Source organism: Anolis sagrei, chromosome 1 (genome assembly GCF_037176765.1).
Source record: "Anolis sagrei isolate rAnoSag1 chromosome 1, rAnoSag1.mat, whole genome shotgun sequence".
NCBI classification, from domain to species: Eukaryota; Metazoa; Chordata; class Lepidosauria; order Squamata; family Dactyloidae; genus Anolis; species Anolis sagrei.
Window position 1 is genome coordinate 111,970,108 of NC_090021.1, and position 22,386 is coordinate 111,992,493.

General features: G+C 39.8%; 1 protein-coding gene across 4 annotated transcripts in view; it reads right to left on the minus strand.

The window, feature by feature from the left end:
- KCNQ5 (potassium voltage-gated channel subfamily Q member 5) overlaps positions 1 to 22,386 on the minus strand; it is a 367,068-nt gene that overhangs the window by 156,224 nt on the left and 188,458 nt on the right. The gene's annotated exons all lie outside the window — the stretch shown is intronic.

The following is a 22,386-nucleotide window of genomic DNA, read 5'->3' on the forward strand; positions in this document are numbered from 1 at the left end:
TAATATGTATTTGTTTAATGTATACCCTGTCCTTCTGCCAGAAAAGACAATCAAGACAGCTCACTAAAATAATGTTAAGATAAAAGCAAATACAATGAAAACATGGAGAGATTAAAAACACAATTGTTAATAATAACAACAACAGCAGAAATAGTACAGGTACCACCCAAAGAGGTGGCAGCTAGTCATTTACTGAAACTTGACCTAAATACAAAGGGTTTGGCCTACCCTTGAAAGTAGAGCAGAAAAGGTGGCATTTTGTCGAGCACCTTTCAATATGGCTTCATGTGAAATATCATGCAAAGACAATGAATGTTCCAGGGGACTTTTAAACACAAGTGGTTTTTTTGTATCCCAGGATTCTGCCTTCACAGATACAAATACCCACAGCTTGAAAACATCCCCTCCATTAAATATAATGACACTTGAGAATGCACAGATTTTGGTATCCTTGTCTGGGTCCTGGAAGCAAACCCCAGCAGATATCAAAGGCCCGGTTTTACAGCCACCCATCAGCTTCATAGAATCACAGAATTATAAATTTGGAAGAGACTGCACTGACCATTCAGACAGACCCCTTTATGAAACAGGAAAAGTACAATCAAAGCACCCTGACAGAGGGCCATCAAGCCCTCTGTCTCCAAGGAAAGGTCTCCAAGGAAGACATCACAATCTGAGGCATAGAGTTCCACAGTTGAACAGCTTTTGCTCTCAGGAAGTTCTTCCTAATATTCAAGTAGAATCCCTTGTCTTGTAATTTGAACCCATTATGCAGAGTCCTATGACTTCTTCACATGGCCTTTTCAGGCTGTGCCATTTTGCTGGCAGTCACTGGCAAAAAGGAAGGTATGTGGGGTGGCTCATGGCACCCTGCAACTATTTCTCCTTACCCCATTACATGGTGGGGATGGGACAGGCAGCCTGTCCCCATCAGATGGGAGAAAGGACAGCAATGTGTGACATGTCTTGCCTTGCTGCCATTTCCCCACTGTAACGGGGAAAGAGGAGGAAAGTGTGGGTAGCTCAGTTGGAGCTACCCAAAATACACTTTCCTCCCTGTATTGTTGGAGGAAGCATGTTTCAGCACTTCTCCTCCACTTTGGGAAGAATGTGGGCGAGGCCTGCGATGCGTCATATGATGGTGCATGGCAGGTCCCATCCTTGCAGCGAATAAAAGTGGCAAAACAGCAAAAATGTCCTGGGTGAATAAGTCCCTAGATTAAGAAAACAAGCCTGCTCCCTCTTTTTTATGACACCCTTTCAAGTATTTAAACATGTCTATCACGTCTCCTCTCTATCTTCTACACACCCAGTTTTTTACGACGCTCCTCATAGGGCATAGTTTCCAGACCATTGATAATTTTAGTTGCCCTCCTTCAAACACCTTCCAGCTTGTCAATATCACTTTTAAATTGTCGTGCCCAGAATTGGACACAGTATTGCAGGTGAGGTCTAACCAAAGCAGAATAGACAGGCACCACAGCTTTCCCTCGATCTAAACACAGTATTCCTTTTGATGCAGCCCAAAATCTCATTGGCTTTTTTAGCTGCTGCCATCACATTGTTGGCTCATGTTCAACTTGTTGTTGAGCCAGGTGTCACCCATCCTGGATCTGTGCATTTCATTTTCTTTGCCTAAGTGAAGTATCCTCAATTTCTCCTAGCTGAAATTCATTTTGTGAGTTTTGGCCGAGTTCTCTAATTTGTTAAGTGGTTTTGAATTGTGATCCTGTCTTTTGGAGTATTAGTTATCCCTCCCAATTAACATCATTGACAAACTTGATAAGGCAATGGCATCTGTATGAAGTTACATCTATATGAATTAATGCTGTAAAAGAGAGGTGAGTAAGCAATATGCATTGATGACTCAATAGAGGTAATCAAACAAACAAAAAGAACCAGAATGATCCAGTGGTTTGATTCCTGAGAGTTTGAGACCCCTTCTACACTGCCATATAAAGCAGTTCTAAACTGTATTATGAAATTGCATCATATGGTAGTGTAGATGGGGCAACTGTTGAAGCTGCCTAGGTGACTTTGGGCAAATCACATTTACTCAACCTCAGAGAAAGGCAAAACAAAATGCAACCCCCTCTGCACAATTCTTGGCCATGATACCTTAGCTAGAAATGACCTGAAGGTGCACAAAAGCGACTAGCAAACAAACACTGCTCTCTTTTATTAGCTCTAAATGCAAAATAATTTAAAGAAAAGGTAACTGCTGGAAATAAGAGCTTATAATGAGGGTCTCTTTTGTCAATGAAGGCTGTGGATTTTTTAAAAACACATTGTCTCTGGATGTCTTTTCCTCTGCACACTAGGAAATACTTATGCTCCCCCTTGGCTCCAATACCTCCAGTGAGAGCGAAGAGCAAACTGCCAGATAATTTGCCCCATTAGCTTGCAACCTATGAGGAGAAAGCACTGAAACAGATGTAATCATGCCAGTCCTTTTTAATTTAGTAAAAGGGCTGGTGCTAATTTTAGAATCCTTTAATTACAAGTCCCCCACATGGCATTCTAACATGCTAGTAATCCAAGAAGCCTAATACCTTTGCTTTTAGCCATAAGCAGTATGCAGCAAAATGGGAAAAAGCTAAATCTAGGTTTAGAGGTTGGGTACCTTGGGTTCACTTCTCAATGCTTTGATTTAGTTAAAGTATAAACATGCTTTCAAACTGGTCCAGAAGATTTCTTTTTTTAAAAAATGACGCACTTTATTTTTTAAAAAATCCTCTTGTTCCACACTCCTATAAACTTTTTGTACCAGTGAGAAAGCTCGTTTGTAAATGACCACAACTTTCATTCTTTCACATTCCAGCCTTTGCAGCCAGAAAGCCTGCAATGAAATATGTATATCCCACTTTAGAATCTCATGATTCATAGGGTGCTTCCAGACATGTTTTAAACATGTAACTAAGTGGATTTAAAAATCCGCTTTGGCTTGGGTTTAAGTCCCCACAAGTGCCCCCAAAATCGGGGTGTATGTGTTTACATGCCATCCCAACAGCAATCAGGATGGCATATAGCCACCCCAGAGCCCCCCAAAATAACCTCCAAAAGTGAAATAAAACTTACTGGGCTGTCATTACATCCCTCCTTGCAGTCTCCTGGCATGAGGAAATAATGTGCCAGGAAGGGGGGGGGGGAGGAGGAAAATCCCTCCTTGCCTCCTACCATCTCCTTGCATATCATTTTCTCACACCTGGAGAGCATGAGGAGGGATACAATGGCAGCCTAGTAAGTTTTATTTTATTTCTAGGGGTTATTTTGGGGCTTGAGGGTGGATTTCATCACACACCTTTGGGCTCCAGGAGCCCAAAAGGCGTAAGATGGGAATGGAGACTTGCCCCAGGACGACCAGGTAGTGAGTTCCCACTGGCCCAATACCCCATTAGACCCAGGCCTTTCAGGAAGGCCTGGATCTAATGGGGTATCTAATTAATTCAGATCAAACCAGGGAAACCCTGGTCTGATCTGAATTAATTCAGTTTTATCGGATGCCTCTGGTAAAACCAAGACAGGTTCCAGTTTTTGGATCTATCTCGATGGGCCCATAGCCTGCTCCCTGATATAACGGAAATGAATCAGTGGAAGGTCAGAATTGGGAATTGTGGAATTGCCATAACACTTCTGACTTCTATGGGAGCATCTACGCTTAAAAATGAATGCAGTTTAATACCATTTTAACTGCCATGACTCAATGGTATGGAATCATGGGATATGTAGTTTTGCAAGGTCTTTAGCCTTCTGCTGGTACCTCCTTGAACTATACATCCCAGGATTCCATAGAGTTTATCAATAGGGCTTAAAATGATGTCAAATTGCTTTTGTTCTACAATGTGGATGCACTCTATGTTATGGGCAGTGTTGAAAGACAGAGGACATCCCAGACTACAAGGAGGAGCATATGCCATCTCCTCTTTCTGGGACATCAGCTAAACATAGATATCCCCAAAACTCAATAGATTCCTACACCATTGACACAATCTCCAATAGTGGGTAATATGAAGTGTGAATGCTTTATCACAATGTATGAAATAAATGTCCACAGTATTTTTGTTGTTGTACACCAAACTGCCTGCTGAATCCATTCACCCTTTGAATATTTACTTAACAGACCAGAAGAATGTCTACAATGTGTAATTGATGAAAATGATGCCTTTACAAAGGCTAACCAATATTTCTCTGCATGTCCTACATCTGCCTCTGGTATTTTTTCTCTAGAAGCTCCATCTTCTAAGAATTTACACCTTGTCAAGCCCATCTTATTTTAGGAAAGAAGTATGTGAGCATTTGAATGGATTACAAATTTTCATCACTCTCTGAAATATCACCACGGACAATTTTGAAAGACAGAAGAGACACAGTAGCCATTAAAAATCCCACCATGCTTGTGTGATAAGATATTGGTGCATCCCCTCTCCATGAGTACATTTAAATGGCCAATGCATGCTTCGAATTTTCAGAACCCATCCAGATATTGCCGGTGTAATGGGAATGTGATTCATTTTAGTTCTACGGGAACAGTGAGAAAAAGGTAGCCTGCTGTTTATCTCTTGAATCCTGCTGTTTTGCAATTTTTACTGTCTCCAAGACACCCCTCTTCTTTTTTGTAAAATATGGAGCATTTTTGCCCCCTTCAAATGCAAGCAAGGTGTAAAAATAACACATAATATGAAATGAGTTTTTAAAAAGTTATTTCAACTCTTCTTTTTGACCTCAGGAGAAAGAAAAAAACAAAGGTATCACTATCTCAGCCATCTATATGAACAATTTAAGATTTTGAAGCATTTGGGAATTCCAGATAAAGGAGGCTCAATCAGTAACTTCCTTAGATTTGAGTGCTGTACATACGCCCTGCCCACCCCTGGAAAGTTTGCACTCATACTCTACCATAACAGTCTATAAAGTCACATGTTACAAAGACACAGGAAATAAAAGGGAAACACCTAGGGTCCTTTCACACAGCCATATAACCTAGAATATCAAGACAGAAAATACCACAATATCTAGTTTGAAGTGGATTATCTGAGTCTATACTGCCATATAGTCCAGTTTAAAGCAGATAATGTGGAATTTTATATAATGTGGAAGGGGCCTCTGGATAAATGAACATGTTTTGCATCACGTATTGCCCATACATCTTTTATTAGTTCTTACCAGATGATCATCAACTTAATGTCATTGTCTCCTAATGTCTCTGCATTGGCTCTCAACTTCAAAACTAGATCCTATTCTGTTGATACTGCTACTTCTTAATAGTAGGATGTTCTGGAACTTTCTTTGAAACCATTAGTATAGACTACCTCAGAAAAACTTAAGCCAGAACTTTTCAAGTCCATATGAGATGAGATTGCATCGTATGTTTGGATCAAATCTTCATTTTCTTTTATTTCTAGGGCTTCCTATTTGTTTTTGCAAATTGGCACAAAGCCTCTCTGTGTATAGCTATGAGTTCTTTTTACTAACACCTCATTCATATCTCTGCAACCATGGTGAATTCATTACAAATAATGAAAGTCATAAAACACACTATAAAATATAATCTCTGTATAAACATTCAACTGAAAAGATTAAAGGAATGAGTAAAGCAATGTCATGGGTAGGAAATAACAGTCAATCTAGTTTATTTTAATTAACTAATTGATTAATAAACTAAAAAATTAGCAGTATTAGCAAAGTAACATTATTACAGAAAAAAAAAAGATTTGAGGAGGCTGAACATACCACCTCAATGATCAAGAAAAGGGTGTGAGGATGCCAAAGAGGAAAATTTAATGCAGCTATTGACCCCACATTAACCTTCAACAAAATATTGTATCTTAAAAAAAAAAACCTTCTGAAGCTCCTCTCTTTATCTTGAGGTAGTTGCTCTACTTCCCGTGTGTGGAGGGAAATCCCAGCTGTGTTAGAGCCACCGCCAGGAACAAATAGAAAACCCATTGGCTTTCACAGTGGAGGGATAGATAAAACAGCCTGAACTTTCTGAATCCTTATCAGTTGCTTCCTGAACATCTCTGTAGCAAAAGTCTAGACCAGGCCTGCCCAACATGCAGCCCATGGGCTGCATGCAGCCTGCACAAGCCATTGGTGTGCCAGCCCCTGCTGCAGATTGCACTTGCTTCCCACCACTGACTGTCTACCAGGAAGGAAAGGGAGAAAGAAAGAGAGGCAGGAAAAAGAGAGGGAGGGAAGGAGGAAGGGAGAAAGGTAGTAAAAAGAGAAGGAAGGAGGAAGAAAGGGAAGAAAGAAAGGTAGGCAAGAAACAGGGAGAGAAGGAAGAAAAGGAAGAAAGAGAGTAAGAAAGGTAGGTAGGAAAAAGGAGATGGAAGGAATTCAGAAAGTACGGTGTAGTGGTCTAAACCTCAGTCTATGGCAGGGGTCCTCAAACTTTTTAGACAGAGGGCCAGGTCACATTCCCTCAAATTGTTGGAGGGCCGGATTATAATTTGAAAAAAAAAACATGAATAAATTCCTATGCACACTATCTTATCTGTAGTGCAAAAACACTTAAAAAGAATACAACAATTAAAATGAAGAACACTTTTAACAAAAATAAACTTATTAGTATTTCAATGGGAAGTGTGGGCTGATGAGTGTGGGCCAATGAGATAGGATCGTTGTTGTTGTTGTGTGCTTTCAAGTCATTTCAGACTTAGGTTGACCCTGAGCAAGGGCCGGGTAAATGACCTTGGAGGGCCGTATCCGGCCCCCGGGCCTTAGTTTGAGGACCCCTGGTCTATGGCTCTGAACTCACCGGGTGACTTCAGGCAAGTCACACCCGCTCAGCCTGAGAGGAAAAAAAAAGGAAACCCCCTTTGAATAAATCTTACCAGGAAAATGCTGTGATATATTCATCTTAGGGTCGCCCTAAGTCTGATTTGAAGGCCAACAACAACAACTGTAATCCTAATTATCCACTAATTACACCTTAGAAAATGAGGCACTAAAAACCTATTTGTGGCCTCAAGAGGTTTAACCTTACAACTAACAGGTCATGCAGGCCTAGTTTAGACAAATTTACTTTTATAGAAAAGTTTTATATCCCCTTTACTGTGTGTTGCAGTGTGCACTGGTGGCGTGTGTTTTGTGGCCACTATTCTTTCATGTTTTCCTGAAGTGTCAGTTATCATTATAGTGTCAGTGTAGATGGGACCTGTCATTGATATCCATATAATATCTAATTTCAGTTACTAGTTGCAGCAAAACTGTGCATGTTGAATCCATTGCTGAATGGTAAGTCAAATCTCTACATTTCTACACTGGCCAAAATGCAAGATTTGAGCATTTGGAGGCCAGATAGAGGGCTGAAACCCTGCCTTTTTGGCTGGGGCTGACCAGATACCCACCTGTGTCAATATGCAATCGGAATGGAGATAATTCTCCTCCCCTCATTGTCCTCTCTTTAGCCATTAAAGACAGAAAAAAATTCCCCCTTCTCCTTTCCAAAGTGCTTTAGTTTCATTTTCAATCCCCAGGAAGGTAAGGCAAGCCTCCTGCCTCCACATGGATGGTTTGTCTTCATTTTTAAGGACTAAATAAGGAGCAGGGAGGGGAGGCTGGCACTGCCGTCCAGCCTTCTTTGGCTGCCAGAGCTTGGGGAGGATCCCTATGGGGACAGTCCTCAGGGACTGTGGATGGCAATCCTAGAAAACAGTCTACACTGCTTCCATATCTTCTAGTAATATCCAAAAAACTTGCAAGTATTTTTTTTATAATCAGGTTTATTCCAGGTTGAAATGGATGAGCCTGGAGCATAATCTGTATGCCCCAGGCTAATCCATTTCCTATGTGGCTTTGTAGATGAGCAGTAACTGAGTTAATGGGTCAACTCTAGTTTTGGCTAATCTTTTTTTTTTCAGTCACAGGTGAGCAGACAACAGCCCTTCAGATCTTGTTCAATTGCAGTTGATATTGCTATTGCTAACAACCCTACCCAGCATAGCCAATGATGAGGAGCTATACTCCAACACCACTTTGCTTACTTTTATTTAGGCCAAGTAGTCATCACACTTGGTTTGAAAAGTATTGCATTGAGAAGTGGAGACAGAAGAGTGCCAGCTATTCAGATTTCAGATTGGCCATTGCTTTTAAACATCTCGTTTGAACTGCATTTGATTCATAATAATTCCTAATATTAAAACATCTTAGTAGTAAAGACAGAAGCAATAAATAAGTAAATATGCAATCCTTCCTTTTCATGTGAAGGCAGCAATCATGATCAAACGACTTCAAAGTAGGACATGTTTTTTGTCACCTGAAATTCTGCTTACTGTTGTTAGCAATTAGGTTTCAGTTCCTTCCAACAGTCGCAGTGCTTGCAATCCCTAGACATGCAAATAAATGGTGATTGTCTCTTAGCTAAGAAGCAAGATAATTATATGACTCGACCTTGAGGTCGATAGCTCACTGCAAGTTTGCTAAATTATGCTTGGCAACACAGGATATCATTGAGCAAGCCATGAATTGTCTCTGCCAAACATTAGACAACTTAAAAAAGACACTTTCATTGGAGGCCTTTAGACCGAGTTTAAATAGTTACCTCTTAGGGGAGATTTAGCTGTGGATTTCTGCACTGGTAGCAGGTGGGACTAGAGTTGGGCTACCTATGAAAAATCATTTTAATTAAACTGTTGTTCTGGGTCTATGAAGCACTAGGGGGAAATTGTAGTTCATTAACAATAAAGGTTGGCATCTAATAGGGCATGTACACACCTGTGCTGTTTTTCCTCTAGAGTTACCTTTGTAGTACTTATCTCTCACACACAGAGTTGAAAAAGCAGCCTGGTGATTAGGAAGAAGAGCTTTTCAAAGGGAAACATTGCCAAGTGCAGAAATCCTATTTCCTTTCCTCCATTTTCCTTTGAAAAGCTCTCAGTTCCTAACTGGCATAATTCAAAGAGCAGCTTTGTTATTTGGGGAGGACATCTTCTACAGAGATAGCTCCCTCCAAAAAATAAGTGTAGGTACTGATCCTCATCTGACTCTTTGTGACTGAACCCCAAAGTCTGCACGTTGTTCAGTTAGGACATTTTGGTAAAAACCAGAATACAAATACAAAGGCATGTACACACACACATGCAAAGCAGAAGTGATGAAAAAACCCAAATGATCCTGTATATTAGTTTATTATATATAAGAATCATCAATATTAACACATTGGAGCAGATTTACATAGGCAAAATGTCCCCAAAATGTGTACACCTTTTAACAGCTAATAGTAACTATGATGATTATTTGAAAGATAAGGAAATACCATTGTGTTTTTTGTTGTTGAATGCCTTCAAGTGGTTTCCAACCTATGAAGACCCTAAGGCTTTACTGGTTTTTGTGTGTGTGCAAGGTTTGTTCAGAAGAGATTTGCCATTGCCTTCCTCTGAGGTTTGTGATTTACCTGAAGTCACTCAATGGGTTTCATAGCTGAGTGGGAATCTAAATATTATTGTAATAATTTAATCATCTGCCATTTTCATCTTACATTGGTTTTATCAAAGATGCTCAAACTGTTGTCTCTGTGCAGAATAATCAAAACATAGAGTTTCAAACCTCACTTAAAGCTTCTCATGTAATTTCAGCACTTTTTTATTATTGGAATCTTTCTTTTAAGGGTGCATGCATTTTTGGAACACCTTATAGATACAAAACTCTACCATTTGTAATTAAGAATGCATAAAATGTGTATAAAAACATAACTGAGCACTAAAAATAATCAAATATGACAGAAACATTTTCTTGACTGTGATGTTAAAGCCCGTCTTCCTCAAGAATTGAAATGAGATAACTTTCTGCCAGTGCAAAAAAGATTGTGCCATAATAAAAATTGTTACTCTTTAAGGAAGAGCTTTCCAAACACTTCATGTTGGTGACACATTTTTTAGAGCTGAATCATTTTGTGACACTGTAATTCAGTTTCCCTTGCAAACCAGGGGTAAAACCAACCCCTTACAGAAGATAGCAACACATACATAAATTGTAATAACGAAATGTATGGGGACACAACACATCTCATGAGAGCCTTTCATTTATATATTTTTTAAATAAATGATTTCTTTCTTAGCTCACATAGGACTCAGGGGTTTCTTGTTACATTTGTGCAACACATGTACACACTTCAGCCAACACACTACTGTGTATCTACATGTTAAACATTACTTTGGACAAGTCTTACTGATGAGCAAGGCAACCAACTCAAACTTGGTAAAAATGGTGCAGTTTGTGCAATAATTCTATGCAGTTGCTATAAAAGGGATTTTATTTCAGAAGTGCCCCTTGATTTCTTTATTGTTTTTGTCAATGAAAGGCAAAACAGATTTTCTTTTTTTCTCCTTGATAAATTACATAAAGATAACTGCAACTGATATAAACACATACACACACATGGTTTACATTTACTACAATGAACACTCAGCACTTCATCATATTTATTGTTGGATCTGTGGGGCAACAGGGCAATCCCGTCGCCCTGCATTGCCCACAGTGATGTTTTTTTTATCATATATGGAGAAGCATCGCCATGTGGTTTCTCACCAAACTGGCCCTGTTGCTAGGAGGCCTCTTGTGTTCTGGATGAAGCATCCTAGAACACTTGCGGCATAGTTCATCTACAGAGCCTCACCAGAAGTGAGTGTGCATCATGCGATGGGTGGCATGGGGTGCCATATATGAAGTGTGCTGCAAGTATCCTAGGACACTTGCGAAGACCCATGTGATAAAGTCATTAATACAATTAGCCATCTCAGCAAAGATAACCGACAGATAACTAAACAAAAATAACACCCAAATCTTTTGTTCTCTTTTAGGTATACCCAGACACAAACACACAGGCACTTCTCTTACATATTTTACAAGTGGCTAATGATAAGGAGCAGTTCTTAATTCTTACTGAATATGTATGTAATGCAACTAGAGAGCGAAATCAGTTGGGCTTCCTTCAGATTTCAGCATACTTGCCCTCTCTTGCCCTGCTGCTCTCTGTGGCATCTGCTGTTCCACTCAAAAGTGAGTAGCAAAGTAATTTTTAAAAATCTAACTCTCTTTCCCACTCTTTTCCTTCCCTACGTGAAGCAAATGCTTCTCAGTTCATGCACAAAGGCTGGGCTCACACAGGTCCAATTACAATGTAAGATTTATACATTCTCCTCTTGAACATACCATACACATGGTGTAAAATTAGGGAGGCATTTCACAGAATCAGTGGGATATTTTGAAGCCTTGGCCTGAAATGCCATAAAAGAAATATGTGTGTGGCATACGATGCACACAAAATATATTGCCCAGAAATCTGTTTGCTACTTTTCTGGGAAGAGTGTTCTATTTGTTTCAAGAGGAATGACGGGTCTCACTGCTGTGACCTTCACCACAGCATGAAAGTAGTTAACACATTTTGAAGTACTTTCACACCAGGCAGGCTGTTTCTTTTACTGCACTTCACAAAACGTCTTAAAGGTCCTTCCACCTTGCATTCTTGCATGCCATGACAAAGAGTTTCCATATGCACTGCTATCCTCTGTATCCCAAAATCTGCTGCACTTCGCAGGTGAAAACTAGAAAAAATATGGCTAAACAACATCAGAGCAAAGCCAAGAAGGTAAAAGTTATTAATGAGGGGCACACACAAGATAAGATGGGTACACAGTTTGCTTTTGTCTGAGCCTAATGAGAAGAGGCACCTTTGTTTTGGTTTTTGCAGAAAATACACCAGAAATCATTATTGGTTCAAGAAAATGCTTTCTGTCAAAAGCAAAGCAAAGCAAAGCAAAGCAAAACAAAACAAAAACATCCATGGGCTTTGCAAAGAAAAAAACACACATTTATATTTTTCACAAAATAATTCCCTGAAAGACTTCATAAACTATGAAGAATCGTGACTACCATAATATTTTTCTCACAGGGCTTTTTCAGTTGTTGAGAAACCCATTACTTTACTATGTTGTGAACAAATAAAGTACAATATAAAATTTTGATAAATCTCACACTATAAAAACTAATTATTAATATTAATGTGTACAACATGTTTTATCAAAGTTTGCAACATTGAGTTGAAACAGACCATTAAATTAGCACATTAATACGATAGTACAAACATTCTGTCTTATCTATTATTAAATAATGCACCTGTTCCAGCAGTTCTTCCCATATTTGCAGATTGCACCTATCCCATGTATAGCTGCCATGGTTTTTTCATCACTTCGTAATCATCCTTCTGGTGATGAATTTCATCAAATTTCATTGAGCTCACCCCTCAGTGACATATCTGCCTCCAGAGACACACGTAATAGCCAGTGATGGGCAATTGTGGATATAGCTGGAACCAAATCATTCTGTTATGGTGCACTAGATGTGATATCTTGTAACTTCTGAGTTGTATTTTTGGACAATTCCAACCTGTTTTGTTTCTTAGGGAGGATGAAGGAACATTTCTGTCTCATTTGGGGCAGATCTGCTTCACTCAAAACTGGTAATTTTTATTAAAATGGAGTTCAGAGACTTTAGGGGTCATATGATGGAATCCCACTTTCCCAACTCCCTCTCAAAGCCCTACAAGCATAATCAAATCTGTCACAGTTTTGACTATAATGACATGATCTTCAAGAATCCTGGGTCACTTCAATGTCACAACAAAACAGGGGTCAGACTTTGTGAGGCTACTAGTTGTATACTCTGCAAAAATATTTAGACATCTAAATGACTAGACCAAGGGGACACAATGGTCCTTTCTCCACAACCATAACTTTGATTATATACAACAGTGATACAATCTCCCACCACACTGAAGGCACGGTTAAGTCCCCCTTGGTCACAATGGTATCAGAATTTCAACTAGCATATATGCCTCTGGGAGCTATTAGATCATACTGCTACTTTGTTTTTATTTGATGGTGATGGTGATAATCATGGTGGCGATGATTGTAATGCAGAAGATATTCATAACTATGTGATTAGAAGCAGTCAGGGCTGTACATCCTGTCACAGAAGGGATTTTGCAACAGAAATCCCTGTGAGATACTGAACTTCCTCCCTTGGCTGAAAAGAAACACCAGAAGGATTTAACATGTGCTTGGTCTTAGCTCTGCAAATATCTCACAGTCAGAGCACCCTCCAAATTCCAATGGCACATATTCAATTTTGTTCTGATTTCTTTCCAAGACTCCATTAGAAATCATCATGCAGAGAAAGGGTTTTCGTATACTGGTATGCACATTTCTACATATACACAAACAGTTCTATATGTCTTCTATGTCTGCAGTTTTTCCTCTAGAATATGAACTACTGCAAAGTAAGCTGCCCATAGCTTGATAATCATGGTCTCAGACTGGAAAGTGACATGACACATACATCTCATTGGATGTAGATGGGAAGGATATTCAGTCTCCCTATATATCTTATGCTTGTTTTCCTGAAGCGTTTCCCACTATTCTTTCATATACTTTGCTCATAAGGGTCACACTCAGTGTCTGGGGAGGGAACAGGAGACTGGAGCATTAATGTAAGTGTCAGCACCCTCATCCATTTAACCACTAGGCTTTAAAAACTGACCCTCTACTTTCAGCTCTTATTCTGGGACAGGCCTGGATGCAGGGACTGACCAAATTATCACTAGACTACTACAGTAGTTACTTAAAACTAGTCTGCTAGCTCTAAAATGCCCAGATTAAAGTGCTATAGGATAGATACCCTAAAAGCACCAGTTCCTGTCTGATCTTGAAGGCTAAGCAGGGTCGATTTTTGAAAGTACTAGGGCAGGAGACTTCCAATGAATGCCAGCTGCTGTAGGCTATTTTTCAGGAGAAGGAACTGGTAAAACCATCACTGAGTATTCCATACCTAAGAAAGCTCTATGAGATTCATGGGGTTGCCATAGGTTGATCAATGAATTGGAGACACATGCTCATGCTACTGCTGTGCCTAGTTTGGTGCTTTTATGTTTCTTATGTGGTAGATAACACACTTCATTACTGTACTGAAGGCAAGTCACCTTTAAGTAGAAATGTGAAATATGTGATCCTCCAGATATTGGAACTTTTATCATCTATGATCATTGACCTGAACAGTGGTTCTCAACCGGTGGGTGCCCAGATGTTTTGGCCTTCAACTCCCAGAAATCCTAACAGCTGGTAAACTGGCTAGGATTTCTGGGAGTTGCAGTCGAAGAGCATTTACAGGACTGCATGAGTTTAAAGATCTTGTTTAAGTTGACAGTCCCATTACTGTTAAGTTTACTCCTACATTTGCCTTAATTTTAGGATGGTAAACACAAGATAGTTCAAAGTACATCCTTAAACAAAAAGCAACACAAGTGTTTGAATTCTTCATTTCTCTTGTTACTATTTTTCCTACCAAGGGAAAGAGACAAATACATTGTTTTATTGTTATACATTTTAAATTTAATAATTTCAAGATGTAAAAAAATACATATTTTTTTCATGCAATCTCTGACCTTTGCGGTATTTCCCCCTTATATGGCGCCACATGCAGTCTAAGCCATAATGTGTTTGAGATAATTTCTTACATTTGTGCAAGTAGTGCCAATAAAATGAGAGTGGTTAATAATAATTATACACCATCTGTCAATTTCATTTTACAAAAGTAATTCTTGTAGTGTCCAATATTAATGAAGTAACAACAGTTGTTAACTTTGCGGTTTAGTTGTGGGATATAATTCTAAATATAGTTCTAATCAACATTAATAGACTTGAGTACATAATAAAATTGTGCTCGAAGGCTTGCATTATCGTTTCTCCAGCCATTCGGGTTCTGTTAATAGTAACAGTTGAGGCATTTGTCGCATATTTCTCTATAAATTGCTTGTTAAGTGAAGTTGCATTTTTAACTGAAGCAATTACTGTGTGGAATTCTTCAGCTGACAAATTTGGGAAGGTATTTGTTTCCAGGATAAATATGGAGGTATAAATAAATCCCTGTCATTATTTACTTTCTCACAAGTTCATTTTTGAGGCCAGAGAACTTCAAAATAGAACTATTATTTCGGAATTATTCCTTTAATGGTGGATTAAAAATACATTATTTCTATATACTGAAATAATCCTGTAGCACAGTGTTTCTCAAACTGTGCTCCTCCAGGTGTTTTGGATTTCAGCTCCCACCATTCCTAATAGCTGGTAAGCTGGCTGGGATTTCTGGGAGCTGAAGTCCAAAACACCCGGAGGAGCATAGTATATTAGTTTTTATGGTGCCACAATAATGTGCCATCTTTTTTTTTACTACAAATGCAGTAAATACACCTCTGGATATTATTATAATTATAGATTCATTTGTATGTAACAATACAGGACATATACATATTAGGTCCAAGTGTCTGGAATTTGTTTAAATATCGGGCTCTTCCTAAGGGCCTAGGAAATTAGAGGTATTTTCACAGAATGTGTGCAGTTCCGAGAAGTGCTGCTTTCTGCAGCATGTGGATTGATGTTCTGTCCAAATTAAGACTCTTTCGGCGCTTTTTGAGGTTTCTTGGAATGCCTCCAAGATCACCATTGGTACCATTGTTGTTCTCTTTTGCCATAGTTGTCCAATTTAAATTTCTAAGTTCTTGTACTTTGTGATCTTTTCCAGCTCTTTGTCCTCTACTCTACAGTCTCCTGGTACTACAATGTCCATAATAAAACATGTTTCTTTTCTACAATCATTATATCTGGTGTGTTATGTGGCAGGTTGTTGTTATTGTTGTTGTTGTTGTTGTTACTGCATATACTTAACTGCCTTAAACCAGACCACTGATAAATAAACAAACTTACATTGAGAATATATATAAGAAAGCCACATTTTAAAGATAGTTTCCCAGTAACTACCACAGTAAATGCTGAAGACTAGATAGAATTTATAAATAAGTTATCAAAGTATTGAAAGTGGGGACATCATTATGACATAGTAGACCATTCCAAGGAAGAAAGCAATTGGGCTACAATGCAAGAATTTTAGGGTTCCAGTTGTTTGGGTTTACCATTTTGGACATTTTGACTGAGGCTTCTGAGAGTTGAAATCCAACATTTCTGGAGGTCTGAAAGTATTCTACATCTGCTGTAGAGGATTCTATGACAAATGTATCTTATTTGATTCAATACAGTGGAGACTCTGCATACCAAGATATTTTCTTGCACAAACCTCTTTCAGTAAAACGATTTTCACAGAAAAGATTTCTAGTGGGCTGCATTCATCTTGGCTTCAGAGGGCTGTGTCCAAAAGAAATAGGAACACAGTATGCATACTGTTGTTTCAGTTATATTGGTAATCATTACACCTCTCTAGAAATAAATTGTCTGTTTCAGCTAAATGTTGGTGAGTTTCTGTATTGCATGATGTTGGATGTGTTTTTTTATTTGATGTATTAAAACACATCAGTGCTGCTTTGAAGAATTATTTGGCACCTGTTGGTATATGTTTCCTTACATTATAACACTGTGATATGGAATATAATTAATGGTCAAAATAGTTGACTCTTGTGTGCTCTTACTGTTGCTATAAGGTGTATGTTCTAAGGCTGGAAAGAAAATATAGTCACCTTTAATCAGATGATCTCGCTGCTTTAGGTCCCCATAAATGTGTATTTTATAGCGGTCAACTGAAAGAAGATGTATTTTGGAAACATGGGGGGCAACATTAATGTATATGTGTACCCAACATTCATATTCTATGTACCTCTCCCTTCCTCCCCTACTTACCCCTCCCTTTCTATGTAATGGCACTTTAACAAATGATATTATTTTATTTTCAAAAGACAACATAGTCAACAATCTAACCAGATGAATAGGTGCAAAAATTTCCTGAATAACTGCATATTCTGCCTTCCTTAGAATCAATCAGAGCTTGTGTAGTTACTCTGAAAAGTAATTCATCATCACTGTTCCCCACAACATCTAAAAATAACTTGTGCCTATTACGCATCACACTTTTAGAAAAGTAACTAGTGTTATTTATTGATTTTTGCCACCTTGAAAAGACACCACACACTTGGAGCATAATTATAGATTGTCATGAAATTTCATGTCGAAATGCCACAAGAGTTCAATTAAAAGTACATTTGAAAAGAGACTAGGAAATGTTACTTATTATAACACTATATGTATTTTTATTGCCACAAACAAGAACGTTTCGTTTCCCATGAATCAACACTTATCTTTGTAATGAAATCCCTTGGTAGATACTGGATAACATGCAGTCACAATCTAGCCTCTCCCATGGTAGAATTAGTGCAGTTTGATGCTACTTTAACTTCTAGGGCTCAATGGAATCCTAAGATTTGTATTTTGATGATGCACCAACAACACCCACAATTCCATAACATTAAGCCATGTCAGTTAAAGTAGTGTCAAACTTCGTTAATTCTAAAGTACAGATGCACCCAGATAAATCCCAGTAACTGGAGAGCAAAAGGACTGTATACTCATGTATAAGACTTGAAATTTTAGTTAAACATAATGGAAAACCAATGTACTATATTATATGTAAGACTAGGAAAAAATTAACCAAAAAAAAAAAAAACACAAATAAACCCGGGGTTGCTCTATCCACAAGTCAATGTACTGTACTTTAACTATTATCATCAAAAGAATCATTCCCTATTTTGAGTAGAGTGATGAAAGGCAAGAAGCACTGCCCTTTTTACTCTCTCTGTTGTGGCACTGCTTCTGGCCTTTTTGAATGCCTGGGCAGGGAAACTGTGGTGGCAACCAGGGACAACTGGCCCCCTGCGGTGGTGCTGTTATCTTCTCTCTGCAGAGTGACCCTCAAGTTATCTGAGTCATATCAAAATCTGTAATTTTGGTCCCAGAACTCATCCTTGACTTATACATGAGGTCGATTAATATATGCAGTTGCTGATATTCGTCCCTGAAGGGGAACATTTGGCTAGAATGTCAAATCTGTGTTTCCTGGTTACCTAGTTAATGTGTTCCTGTTATTTTGGTCCACTAGTTATACCAATCTGGAGCTAGTGTTGTTAATTCCAGCTTCCACCAATAGGATGGAATAGGAGGAGAAGTTAAAAAACAAAAACATCTGTTGGACTGAGAGGTCCATAATATACTACTCATACCTACTATCCAGTACAGCCAATATGAAGCAGCTGGTTGTAGAGAGTGGTGGCTTCAGTCAGGCAGTAAATCCTTTCCAGATATTAGGTTTAGAATCTTAAATAATTCCTTTGAAGTTGGACTAAAACCTGGAGTGGATTCTCCATTCTATTAACATCAGAGCCGTAAGCCACTATAGTAGGCACTCTGTTCCTCTCTGGCCCTATTTCGGATTTGCCCACTGAACACAAGCATATTATATAGGCTTGTGCTACAAACGGAGTATTTAATATAACTAAGAGAAAAATATTCATGTTTAAAAGTAATTGAACAGACTATGGCTGCTACTCAGAACTGAAGTCCTTCAGCAGCAGGAGATACAAGAGCATTAATCAGACCATTTTCTCGAAAAACCACAGGGTTATGGAATTGAATGTTTCGTTTTATTACTGGAGCAGGCTAAGAATGATTTCCTCCAGCTGGGGAATCAAAGAACTGCACTCAGAGGACAGGAGTTCATAAGAATAGCATGTTCATTCATCATTACTCTGACCTTAGGGCACTTAGCATATGTGTGACTAATGACTAATTCATAATTACTGTGGTTAGAGGCTAACAATGATCAGAAAGCTGCAGCTGAGAAAAGGGTGGTATGAGGTTAGATGTTTATATCATTTGCTACTGCCTCATTTCAGTTCTCCTGCATTGCTACTTGTAGTTAAGAAAAGGGAAATAATACCTTCGTTATCTAGTAGTTTTCAAAAGAGAAACAGCACTTTATTTGGGATGCAGGCCCATGCATGTTCACTCAGAAGCAGGCCCGTAGCCAGGATTTTGATTTGGAAGGGGCTGAGTTTGATGGGGGGGGGGGCTGAATCTGAGTGAAAGAGGGTCTACCCTAGCAAACCTTTTGTATCGTTACTCCAATACCCCCATGCATATTGGATATATTGAGCATGATGATCAGATCATGATATGAATAAACACAACAGTTTAAATAATGTACCAGTAAGGCCTTCTCACGGACCACCATGAGAATTTTGGGGGCGGGGGGGGGGGGTGAAGTCTGTACTAAGAACTGATAAATCAAAGAACAGCCATTTGAGATGGGTCATTATTCTCATTTTTATACAGTGAATAGCTGTGGTATGACTATTGACAAGAAAGATATCCAATTAAGTCCGCTGCAAGCAGAACAATCCAAAGTTGTAGTTTCATTAGCTGAAGAGGAATGGGTGAAATGGAGGAGATCATTCCCTAGTAGAGAGGATCTTTGTTGTTTGGGAAACAGGGCAACTATGGAGCCTCCCTGGGTCAAGGAAAACTACTCTGAATTATAGCAGAGCATCCAAAAACAAACAGGACAATTAAAGCTGAGAATCAGCTCACCAGCAAGCAGGGTGATGTGACTGTAAAGAATTCAGAGCTTAGGAGGCAAACATGCAGAGTCCAATCTTAAAAAATCACAAAAGGTCTATTCACAATAATAAAGAACTAACTACATTTCTTCATGGCAAATAACTGGGTCTGAGCTACTCTAACACCCATCTCTTCTAAGGTTTCAAGAGAGGGAAAAAACACCAATCACTACATCTCTCCTGACACACAAGCAGAGAGAGGTCTCAAAGCACACAGCACATACTCTCTATGCTAAAATGTAAAAAGGCAGATTCAAAAAGCTTGTAGTAGAAAAGTATCCATTTTAAACAACCAATCAGAATGAGAGTAGAAAGAGAAAAGAGAAGAAAAAGATACATTCCCAACTGTCATTCAGAAGACATGGAGGAAGGGAACCCTTAGCCTATACTGAGACTTGGGCAATGTGTGGTTGAATCCCAACACCCTGGACAGCTGCAGGAAGTTCTGCAGGTAGATCAACCAGTGATGGTTCTGTCTGCGATGTAATCGAAATGGGCACCCCAAGGTTAGGAGGGAACTGGTTTTACATCCAAAGTCTTTTCATTCTCTGCAAGCAATAGCACAGCTTTGGAACTGGTGATCTGTCCACCACTTTATAATTGTTATAGGCTTCACCAAACACCATACTCATGTTCTCTATCTTGGCTTCCCAATGGCACCTCTGACTGACCTCTCTGCGGACAAAATGCCAGGGCCTTTCAAATTACATACTTATAGCACTATGATTCTAATTCAGCTGCCACTTAATACATTAAATTCAACCTCTCTTCCAGGACTGTGGTATATTTATTTATATATTTAGAGTACCCTGCTCTTCAGCTACAGAGGCTCTCAGAGTGTCTTACAAACTGTTAATTTGCTCCCAGACTTATAATTGAAGTAAGATGCTACAGAAAAGCAAAAGGTAATGGAAGTAAGGAAAAGTATTAAGTCCCATTGACACTGCTGCTTTGATTCTCCTGCCAAGGCCTGAGCACTGGGAGTTGGGATGAAGAAAAGGTATTTCATCAGCTTTTTAAAGAATTCTTGAGATCCTCTCCCTTCCAGTCTTTCCACCATTTCTCCATGAGTTCTGCTTTAGTCAACTACTCAATCCAAAGTAGTTCTTTCATTTTTGTCTCCTTATGATGGCAACAAATGAAATGATTCATATACTTTTTTATTCAGTGCTGGATTTAGGTCAAATAAGGCCCTGTGCTAGTTCAGTTATGAGGCCCCTTGTTTACTTGAGTTCTGAAGGAGGTTGCCCTGTAGGCCTACATTTCCTGCTTTATGGCACACTTCCATAGACTGTCAACTCTATCATTATGTCTGGAATCATTTCAGATTTGGAATTGCAACTCACAAGCACAAGACACTGTAAAGAAATTGGCTGGAATATGGGCCCTCCTGGCCAACGTGGCCCCGTGCTTAAGCACACCAAAGCACAATGGTAATGCCCACACTGATTTTATCTACAGTCTTGTGGACCATGACTTTGGTAAATATTAACTTCCTAACCCATGCCATCTTCCATCATTCATGAGGTTTCAGAAAAATTGTGAAAATAAACCTTTTTAATATTAAAGTATTTTATTGTTGCTTTAAAAAATATCCTGTGTTTCTCCATTGGGCAAAAGAACAGGTTCTTGCAGTTGAAGACAGTGTGTGTGTGTGTGCACGTATGCACACTCCCACCATGATGTGTGTGTGTGTGTGTGTGTATAGCTTGATTCCAAAAGGTAGTAAATCTATCTGAACAAATTTTACAAGAATAAAAAAAATGTTCTCAAGATAAGCATTCTTTTTCTATAAAATGCAATTTTCCAAGCCCTGAACCAAAGTGATTTTGATACACTGTGATCGTTTTGATCCACACGGGACTCTCCACACCAACGCAGTTGGTGGGGAGAGCGATTTGCCCCACCCCCTGAAGGGAGAGAATGGGAGGTTCCTGTTAGAACCTCCTGGAAGGGGGCGGGGGCTGGCTGGTCATGTGAGCCAGCCCCTTACCTCAGTCTTGTCTGACTTTCCGAAGGGACAGGACGCTTTATTTGATTGCTCCAGGTCGGTGCCGAGCTCTCGGGGGAGGAGGGCGACGCTGCTCCTTTCCCTTCGGCCCGGAGGTCTTGGAGATCGTCGGGAGTTTGAAGGAGCGGCGGTCGCCGTTACTCGGGACGGCTCCCATCCCCCTTTTGCTTTGGCCGCAGGCCGGGAGGTGTGCTGCGCACGCAGGCCTCCCGCTAAGGCGGCCGAGGGGTTTTTTCTGGCTGCCAGGGCGAAGCGGTAACAAGCCGCTAGCTTTCGGCGGCCTTGGAGACGGGCCGCGGATTGTGCGCTGCTTTGGGCGCTCGGAGCGCATGGGGCAGGCGGCGTGGCGCGTTTGCGCGCAGCTGCGTTGCGCTTTTGTAATCCATGGGCGCGCGTTGGCGCGTTGCCGCGTGGCTGCCCTAATAATAATTTAATTATTTTATTGAGCGGCTGGGAGCGCGCTCGCAGGGGTAGCGGCGTACAGTTCTACGGCGCCGGATCAGGGCGGGCGCCATTTTGTTCGGGTTTTGGCGCGAACGGCCGCCATTTTGTTTTTCCGTTAGGGGTATCGGCCGCCACTTTGGGTTTATTTTCGGCCTTCGTCGGTGGCTGCCATTCAAAAACGGACTGGCCCCCTAGTTTAATAGAGGTTATTTTGGGGCTAATGGTGGCATAGGCCCGCAGCTGACAATGGGGCCTGGTTATTGGGTGGATTTTTGAGTCCCCTGGGGGGTCTGGGTTGTTCATGTGCATTACACAAGCATTTACATACATGCATACTAGACATTTATGTCACGCACATTGTTATAGCCGATGAGTTATTTAAATAAAGCCATTTATACAGGAGAATTAAAATAAGAGGTTAGGTCACGCACATTGTGCCGTTGTTTGGTAGTCTTTGTTAAGTAACCTTGCATCTGTGCAG